The sequence below is a fragment of the Stegodyphus dumicola genome, chromosome 12, assembly GCF_044657685.1.
Source record: "Stegodyphus dumicola isolate Sdum_Otavi_A_Nest chromosome 12, ASM4465768v1".
Classification (NCBI taxonomy): domain Eukaryota; kingdom Metazoa; phylum Arthropoda; class Arachnida; order Araneae; family Eresidae; genus Stegodyphus; species Stegodyphus dumicola.
The window spans coordinates 47,735,979-47,746,566 of NC_140779.1; positions in this window are offsets into that span (position 1 = coordinate 47,735,979).

Below are 10,588 nucleotides of genomic sequence, written 5' to 3' on the forward strand. Positions count from 1 at the left end.
ACCTCTCGTGATACTGTCCACCATCTTATGTCTCTTGCCTGAGGTGGGGTTATGCTCACAGATGCCTTTAAGACGCTTGCCTTTGACTCCACAACATCGGCGGAGTCGTCTGGAGTGGTGTCGCAACCGATCACCATGGCTGTCGTCAGACTGGCATCATTAGTGTTCAGTGATGAATCCCACTTCACTCTTGAAGCAGATGACCACCGTTTTCGTGTCTGGAAAGGACGGGGCGAGCGGTCAAAATCAGCCTTTGTTTTACAAAGGCATACAGCCAATAATCCCTGATGTGATGGTGTGGGGCGTTGTTTCTTATAACGGCAGGTCATCTTTAGTCATCCTCCATACACCTTTAACAGCTCAACGATATGTTGATACCATCCTGTGGCCGGTTGCACTACCCTTCATGGCACGTCATCCTGGAGCCATTTTCCAACAAGATAATGCCAGGTCACATACCGCTCGCATATCTCTGGACTGTCTCCATGCGATTGATATTCTTCCTTGGCCAGCAAGGTTACCAGAACCTTTCGCCAATCGAACATGTCTGGGACATGGTAGGCTGCCAGATTCGTGCACCTCAAAATATCGCAGATCTGGAGCGACAACTGATGAATGCCTGGCAGAATGTGTCGCAGGATGACATCAGGAACCTCTAGCAGCACTCCTTACCTCGATGAATTCAAGCATGCATTACCGCCAGGGGCGATTCGACCAACTACTAATTTGAACACTCAATGGGTGATTGTGAGTCGTAAACAGGTACTATGACCTTGATTTTTTTAATCATTTTATTATCTGTGTATGAGCTATACACATATTCAATTTCATAAAAAACAACCACTTCCTTCATGGTACTTCAATTTTTTTGCAAAAGAGTGTATTTAAAGTTGGTATCTTTTTTTTTTTTTTTTCATAAGTCTATTTCATTGAAGTTTCATTTTGATATAAATGAGATATGCTGTGTGATATAAATTACAAATAAGTAATAAAAAAAGCTTTTCAGAAAAGAATGATCGATTATTTTATAATAAATACAAATAATCTCCATTTTATCTCCATTTAGTTCAGTATGAAATGATTCAGATCTGCACCAGTATTAGGTTACACTAAAATGTGATATAGTATTTGAAAAATTAAAAATATAAAAATTCAGATTTCTTCATAGAGAGCATACGGTATTTTCTGAATATCCATACCCCCACTGAAAAGTCATGAACTTGGTGACTTTGAAGAGAGGTCAAAAACTTATTGGTGTCTAATTTTTTCCTAAGTTAATGCACAAAAAGCAACAGTCATTTTCAAAATGTTGTCATGCTAAAAATTTCATATAAAAACAGAAAACACCCATAATGAAACACTTATCTTTTTCAAGGAATCCTTCTTTTTTCCAGAATTATTCTCCCCACATACACAGCCATATATGTGAAACGTTGCATCTTTGCTATTCAACATTACACACTGGCTAAACCAGATACATGCTATGTGCATACCTGAGTTACAACACAACTATTTTGGCAATATACTGCTTTGCCTCGTGAATACTTTTTTGTGACATTATGGTGGAGATGCTGATAATCAGAAAATGCCAAATCTTTTTTTGTAGAATTCCAAAATGTTGGTGGGACATCAGTGGATAAGAATACTGAATACTGGCAATTTGATCCAGATTTACATCATAGCTACCAGGTTGGCTACATGGTGTTTTCTCATAGTGTTTTCCATGTGCAAGGTAATACAAACCAGTGCTTAAATTGCGCCGGAGCCTGGCTCCAGTGCTTCTCAATTTTTAAGATAAATTACAATTTTAGCCGGAGTGCACCGGAGCCCTAAATAAGATGAACTCTGGTACTTCTTTTTATAAAACTGAACCACAATTTAAAAGGAAAAAATTTAGAATTCCTAATGTTTTAGTTTAACACTAAGCAGACCTTGCAATACTCTATTTTCCCTAGAAATACAAACTCATAAGAACATGAGACGTTCAAGTAAAGTCCTCTCACTCACATGCGGAAACCAAGTGGAAGAAAATGCATGCTGAAGAAAAGCAATAAATTTGGGATAGTTTGTTTAGGAACGCCTAAATTTCTCGCCATACCATTGTATCTAGTGTATTGTTACCGATGCTTACAGTCAGTTATCCTCGCAGGAAGGAAAATTTGTGTTCTTAAATGTGCATTAAATACTGAGATAAAGTGCTCAAGCACGTCCTATATACCGTCTTCCCACAGTATCCACTAATTGGGGGGGAAGCGTAACCAGCAACTTTACATTTAGGAGTCCGATTCAGTTACCCCTGACACCCATCTGCATGATGGCTATAATTATATCAACAGAGAGCCGCGGTCAAAGAGAATGTTCTCTCTAACCAAGATTCCCCTCATTTTTTGTTTTCACCCACTCGTGATGATCATGGAGGTAGGAAGTCCTTTCTTACCTCCATGGTGATGATAAATGAACCCTCCCCCCCTACGATCAGAACTTAAATTGGGCCGGAACCCACCGGATTTCAACTCCAGTGCTTCTTAGTTTTTGTAATAAATCATAATTCTAGCCGGAAAGCACCGGAGCCCTGAATAAGAAGGCTGCGGCACTTCTTTTATGTGATTGAATAATAATTTCAGTAGAAATTTTATCTCGAAAATTTTACTTTAACAATAAAATTATATTAAAAATCATGTATTAAATTTCAATTTATCTCTTAATATTTTATTTAATTTTAATTAGTTAAATACTTCAATCTTTAATTATTTCAATAAATAATAATTAATTATCTGATAATTATCAATAAATTATAATTTAATTATATAATAATTATTGATTAAATAACAATTTATAAACATTAATTAAATATCTATTAATTAATTTGATAATAATTAACTATTTAATTTTAAATTTATTAATGAGTTTAATAGTCATTTTATTTATTTATTTATTATTGTTCCTCTCTGCTGATGGTCTTCCATAGGGCTCCGGCACTTCTAATCTTAGAAATTAAGCCCTGATACAAACTAAAGTATTATGGTGGGGATTATTTACTTTTAATGTAATAAAGCTACAATTTTTTATATTAAGAATATGCTACCAGAGTTAGACTAATAATTCTGCTTGGTGAATATATTTCAGGATATTTAAAATTTCACAAATATTTGCCTACAACTCAGGAACATGCTATATATTGAAAAGTTAAATAAACTGTTACATAAATATTAAGCAGAAAGACCTGAATTATATCACTCAGTCAGGAAATGTGTTTAGTCAAGTACACATGTTATTTCTACTATGCTGTAGGCAAGTTTTGTAAAGGGAAAAAATACTGTCTAGAACTATTCTGGACATTTTTTGCATGTTGATGAAGTATTTACAAACTTAATATTTTGATTTACCTCCTACATCTCTTCTGCAGTCAGTGGAATAAATAGAATGTTAAAGCTAATTATAGCTAATTTTAAATTTAGTGTTTGTTACAGTACTTTGGGAAAATAATGAATGTTTTAGACAGAAATCTTGTATTGATTGTTCTGAAGTGAGAATGCCAGATATTACTATAATAAAAATCAAATAAAAATGTGCAAAAGAATTTTATTAAAGAACATTCACCAGTGCTACATCATCTCAAAATTGCTCATTTTCATCAACTGTTGCTAAGTCTAAGAAATTTAATTAATCTTTTATAAGCAAATAACATCAATGTTGCCAAATATTGTAAAACTAAATTAGTCTTACATGAGCAAATACCATTGATTTTAACCTAATTTATATTAAAAGATTTGATTTTTAAAATCCATATTTTAAAAATTCACCTTTCAGTTTTACAGCGTGTAGAAACTTAATGTTTGTTAAATAGTCAGAATGTCTGCTTCTTGATTTAGAGAACACACAAACTGATAGATGATCTGCTTCAGTTCATATTTATCTTTTACAAAGAAGTATTTATTGCAGTCGGTAACGAAAATTCAAAAACCAAAATCAGAACTACGTCGAGACTACCCGTCACATTGTTCTGCACAGGTTCTTAATATAAGTATATAAACCTTAATAATAATTAGACACAGTGAGTCTACTATTAGAGTATCTGTTTATACTGTCAATATTTATAGAAAAAGAAATAAATTTTATCTACTTGGATTTTGCACATGATTCTTTACGAATAACAATTTTATTAACACTTGACATCAGAACTGCACAGTTTCCTTGAATTAAAGCAGGAATTCTCTACTAGGATATTATTCAATAAACATAAAAATACAATACAATATATAATTCAATTAATACATTAAATTCATAGAATGCTTATACAGTAGAAGTCCAGAAATCTGCAGAGCTTGGGACCAGAGGTTGCATGGATTTTAGGATTTCAGGACAGAAAAGATAAATCATAATTTTCACACTAAAAGTGCAAAATAAATAAGGCATATTAGATACATTTAATTAAATTATTATATACATTATTGCAATAACTTATTATATGCATTAAATTATTATTATATACATAAATTGATTATATTATTCATTGTATTATATATACACAGCATCCAGGTTTGCCAATTTCGCCTCATGTAAAGATTTCCGGTTTCGGATTGCAGTGTTAAAATTGTTGTTGTAAAATTTCAACAGTTCCCCCCCCCAGTATATCATACACAATCGTGTCGCAATTCCATACGATTCTGCTATAAACTGAGGAGTAGCACCTGCCTCCATCTTTTGCAGAATTTGCACTTTTTGCATTACCGTCAATGCAACAAACGTATTTAGGTTTTTCAACGTTCCAAGAAGTAAAATCATGAGTGCGTTTTTTTATCTGTAATTGTAATAAAAAGGGCTGAAATTTAAAATATTCTTAATTTATCCACAAAATATCTGGATTAAAAAAAAAGGCAGCACTAAATAATCTCATGAAATAACAAAGCTCAGAATACACAACAACGTGAATCGTCTGCTTTTTTACCTCCATGCAGATTACATGGAGGTAGGAAGTAAGATGGAGTCGCCCTAAACAAGTTTCTCCCGTACCCTGCTCTGAAGCACCGGCGATCCCTACGTGGTGACCAAAACATTGGGTCATTTACCATTGAGTTCAATAGGATTTGACACGTTCGGATGTAAATATTTTGTAATTACGTCGTAAATATACATATAAATGTATATATTTTCTTTTTCTACAACACTTCAGAGTGTTAAGTATATGAAAACAACATATTTTTAAACAACATTTCTTTCTGAACAGAATTAAATGCTATACTTTTCACAGGATAGTTTTCTCAGAATGGTTTAATTTGAACGAAATATTTTCACAAGTTTTCGTTAATTACAATAGGAAAAAAAAAAAAAAAAAAAAAAAAATTAAGGTAATTCGATTTTATTCGGTTAAGGTACAAAAATTAAGATCAAAGTTTATTGTATTATTAATATTAAAATTATGCATTATTTCTTTTCTATTTATAGAGCTTCTTCCTAAAATACTTTCTTAAATATGATATGATTTTTTGGCTTCTGAGGCATCTTTTAAATCGAAAAATGTATATATGTATATAAGTCAATTTATAATTAATGCTCTATTTGGTTCATTTTAAATTAGAGAATTATTAGAAATTAGCGAAATACTTTAAATAGTACTTAACTTTCTCTGAACATTTCTGAAAGGGAATAAAATAAGGATTTTTTTAAAGTATTATTTAAAACTTGTAACTGACTTATTAAAAAATGTAAGGGGAATAATTCTTTTAATTATACTTAGCAGATTTTTTTTACCATTAATTTCAACAATACATATTCCAAAACTATTACTTTCTCAAGTGCGCTTCTCATAGCATTTGCTTTACAATGCCTTTTAACAGATTGCTTTCCAGTACGAACAATTCTTGCTTAAATAGTTTTATAACGTATTTGTCAACAGGATTTCAATTTATGTTTACAATTCAATATTAAGGTTATTATATATTTAGGTAACATTTATAATCATTATAAATTAGATACATTTAATAATTAGATTTCTTCACAGTACTTTCACAGTTGTTTATAAGTGAATAAATTCTTCATTTCAAATACATTTATAAATAATTTAAGTATTTTGTCGAAGGCAGATACATGCTTTTTGCAAGCACATGCATAAATACCTATACATATTTCCTATTTTTCATTTCCGGCATGTGCAAATCTTTAATTTCTGTGCATTCACTATATTTTTCGTGTAAAGTAATTTACACTAATTTATTAGCTTTTAAATTGTGCAAGATACAAGATACGTGCCGCATTAATGGTTTCACCTCTGGGAAGAAATTCAGTAAGCAAAACGCCTTTCCTATCCCAGAAGACAGTGTACATGATTTTTTGTGATGACATTGTCACTTTGAACTTTTGTTTTTTTGGAGAATGAGTGTGTCTCCACTCCATCGATTGTTGTTTCGATTCTGGTGTGAAATGACACACCCAAGATTCATCACCTGTCACAATTTGGTTTAAAACGTTTTCTTCCTCATCACTGTACCGCATGAGAAATGTCAGGGCACTACCAAGTCGCTTTGTTTTGTGAACATCAGTGAGCATTTTTTGGAATCATCGGGAACACAGTTTGCGATAATTCAAGCGGTCAGACACAATTTCGAACAAAACAGTACGTGAAATTTGTGGAAATGCCTCTGAAAGAGTTGTCATTGTGAAGCGTCTGTTCTCATGAATTGCTTCATCAACTTTCCTTGCCAAATCATCGGTGACAACAGAAGGCCACTCCGATCCTCGGCGTGGACATTTGTTCGACCTGCATTAAACATTCTTACCCACTTTCTCACCATTCCATCACTTATCGCGTATTCACCGTAAACTTCTGTCACTTGACGATAAATTTCGGCTGGTTTAACATTCCTCGCGTTCAAAAATTTAATCACGGCACGAATCTCACAGTCAGCGGGAGAACTAATTGTCTTAAACATTTTGAATGTGCACAGGAAACTGAAAACACAACATAGAGCAACCAAAATGGCGACAATTGAGACAATAAAAACACAACATAAAAAATGAAAATTGAACATAGAGCAACCAAAATGAAACAATGAAAACACAACATAGAGCAACCAAAATGGCGACAATTTCAGTGAACAAGAAAGACTAATGCGCATGCGCGAGACGCCTACCACAGCGTTGCGACGGCGCTAGAATGAAACGATACTTAGTTTCCGAATACGCTACGTATCATTAAACCCATCTTGTTGTATAAGCAGCTTATCCGGTCATATTAATAAAGCAAACTGATTAAAAATCTGTCACTGACTGCAACGGAAATATATCCTTGAACTTAACATAATATCATAGAAAGAATAATACTCCATTCATATCTTGCATCTTAAACATTTCCAATCTGCATTTTCATTAGAATATTTTTAAAAAAGATGGGATTATTCGAAACATATTTTGCCTTAACTTTACCTAAATTCTTTTACTTAATGAAGTTTTATCTATTGGTCTAACCATTTTTCACTTCATTCAAATATTTAGAACTCTGTATAAATTTAAATTCGTTAAAAGTTTACACTCAGATAAATTTACAGATGCCCAGCCAAAATTATAGACTTACTATCAGTTATTTCTAGGTCTTCTGATTAATTTTCTCAGAACAGCTCTTGTGATACGATTTCATATTAAAAATTTTTGCAATTCTCAATCTCTCTGTTATTCTCCTTCTAGGAATTTCTCTTTCATGAAAACAAATGATTGTCCTCTATACACAAACACAGAAGTATATCTCCTGTGTTTATCACCACACGAAGTTCTTTAATGTATTTATAAAATCGAAAATAATGATATTTACCGCCTCTCAAAACGTGGTATATGACGGGACAAGGGCGTATCTGGAAGGGAGGTAGACGGGTATACGCATTTCCCAAAACTTTTTCTTTTATTAAAAATTTTAAGGCGAATTCAAATAATAATGATAACATTATTTTGCTAATTTTCTTACTGAAAGAGGTCTTTTTGGATCGCCTTATCCTCAGTTACTCTCTTATCGAACAAGATCAAATATGCCTGTTTATAATAATCCTGTTCCTTATAATGTTTATCCCTATTATTTGCTAAACAGTGGATGAACATATATTTCAACTCTCTTCGGAGTATAAGTGGTATTAGCTTCAGAGGACTTGAGGTACAACCTCCATCAAAACTGATTGATTATTACAAAATATTTTATGGTCCGAATGATTGTTGATGATAAGGAGTTACTGGAAAATTAAATGAAATATAAGGACATTGTCCCGCGCATAAAGTTTAATAGATGGTAATGAGCTGATAACATGAGGTTACTGCTAAAAGTTCTTTAAGTACAAATCAAAGCACATAGTTGCATGAGCTAGTGGAACAGTTTTAAGTAACATTCACAGTACTTTAATACAGAAAGAATTAAGAAATTGGAAAAAAAAAATATATGGTGCAGGAAACAAAATATAGAAATGTAATGAATTATTTAAAAATTATTACTTAAGATGCCCATTGGCGGCTTCACAAAATTACGAGAATTGCAATAATGATTATAGAAAGGAATGATGTTATTCTTCGATTTCCTAATATTTAAATGAAAATTGTCTGCCAGGTGATGGAAGTAAGTGTGCAGTATTGCAGCTGTTAAGCAAGTGAATGTTGTAAAATAGTTGAATGTGGCTAAAGAAGTTAATATTCACATTTGTTAAAAGCGTATTCCAGGAAATGAGGGGCTATGTCAACCAAATGATCCAAATGTAAATTATGAGGATCATGGAGAACCAGTTAAGCTTTGAATGGAACCCGACATGAGGTCTCATTTGCCTCTCTTTCCTCAAATCTTGAATTTTAACGTATCAGTTTCTTACTTTATGCTATGCTAATTTATTAAAAATGTTATCGTTCATTAAATAATGAACGTCGTAAATTTAGCGCAGTTGATATCGTAGAGGTCGAATTGAATTTACTTTACAGCTGAGTAATCTGATGGCTGCTTCAATGTTAAATTAGTTATTAAAATTGCTCAACTTAGTCAAGAAACAAAGAATGAATATTTGGTTTATAAAGTTAACTACAATAAGTATGCTTGACTTCGTAGAAACTTAGTTGAACTATGTAGCGACTTATCGCTGAGTCAAAGTGTGTAAACGACAAAGTCCAGAGAAGGTTAAACTCACCCTTTATTATCTTGAACTAAACATACAGTTGGCCCCTTTCTTGGGCTTACAGAAAGCCTCCACTTGGGCAAGATAAGAAAAGAAAATATATCAAGATAAGAAAATACGAAACTAATCTAATGCTAAACTAAACTAAACTTATCCCAAACTGTACAAAATTATCTAACGTAGTGGTCCCTTAATTTAATTAACGGGCAAATATCAGCAGACACGTTCAATACAGCTGAGTGTAGTGAGTAGTTTAAACAATGAAGCAGCCTAACAGCAAATACACGCCACTAAAAGGACTCCTAAGCTTTTCTCCTGAAGTAAGCGAAACTTCCTTTATATTCTCTTTCTATCTCATTTGCATGTAACGCTATACTAAAAATTTATTCTGGTAGAGTTCTAAAAGAGAAACAAGAATATAAAGGAAAGGGTTTCAAAATGAAAAATAACTATTAGAAAATTAAAATAATCCTTAAAAATATAAATTAAAAAGTTCTTAAGCTGGAAACAACAAAGAAAAACGAAATGACAGATTTGCGAAATTCAAGAAAGGAATAAAACCCAGCACAGGTAAAATTACACAGCATAGATGAGATTAGAGATTTTTTTAATGAATGAGGATAATATTAATTGATTTAAGAGTGGTTTTAGTGTGTAGTTTCAGATGTTAGAAGCTGATTAATTCATGAGAGTATAAGTCTCAGGTTTCAGTTCTTGCTATTTCATTGATTCTAGCAGTTTTGTTCATAATGATTTAACACTATCAAGTTTAGGAGTATTTGGATCATAATAAATTTCATAGAAGGCCATTTTTTAAATTTTAGCTTGAGATTAGAACGGAATTTTTCACTGACTATGTTAATTAATAATTAAAGTTAACTTCAGTAGTATGAACAATATTGCAATCTGGATGGCTTTTCACCCCAACAGTTCGACTTTTGGAATAGTCTGCCATCGAGTAGTATGATAGAATGACTGCCCAGTTTTTGAAAGATTTCGATCGGAACTTTAATCACTTAGCTTCATAAACACAAAACTGCCGTATTGAAAAGTACCAGAAACAGATTCATATATTATTGTTTCTGAAATCTGAGACAAAATTTGATGCTGCAGAGAAGAAACTTTTCAAAAGCAGCCGTTGGAATAGTATAATAGAATGATTAATAGATATAGATTTGGGATAAAAATTCCTGGCATTTTAAAGCTCAAAATTATATCCATAGGAAAATTTAAATTTTCTGATGCTAGTAGAGCCCTATGTTCTCGGCACTGTCATAATGGAATTTAGCAGATGCAGTCGAAAACAAAGCAATAAATTGAGGTTTACAAAATTACAGGAAACTATTTAAAGATCCCGTTTTACGTGTAAAGAATAATATAAAGACACAACGTTTAATTTATAATATTTATTTCTAAATCTTACAAACTTTAAAACTTCATTTATGTTCGGTTAC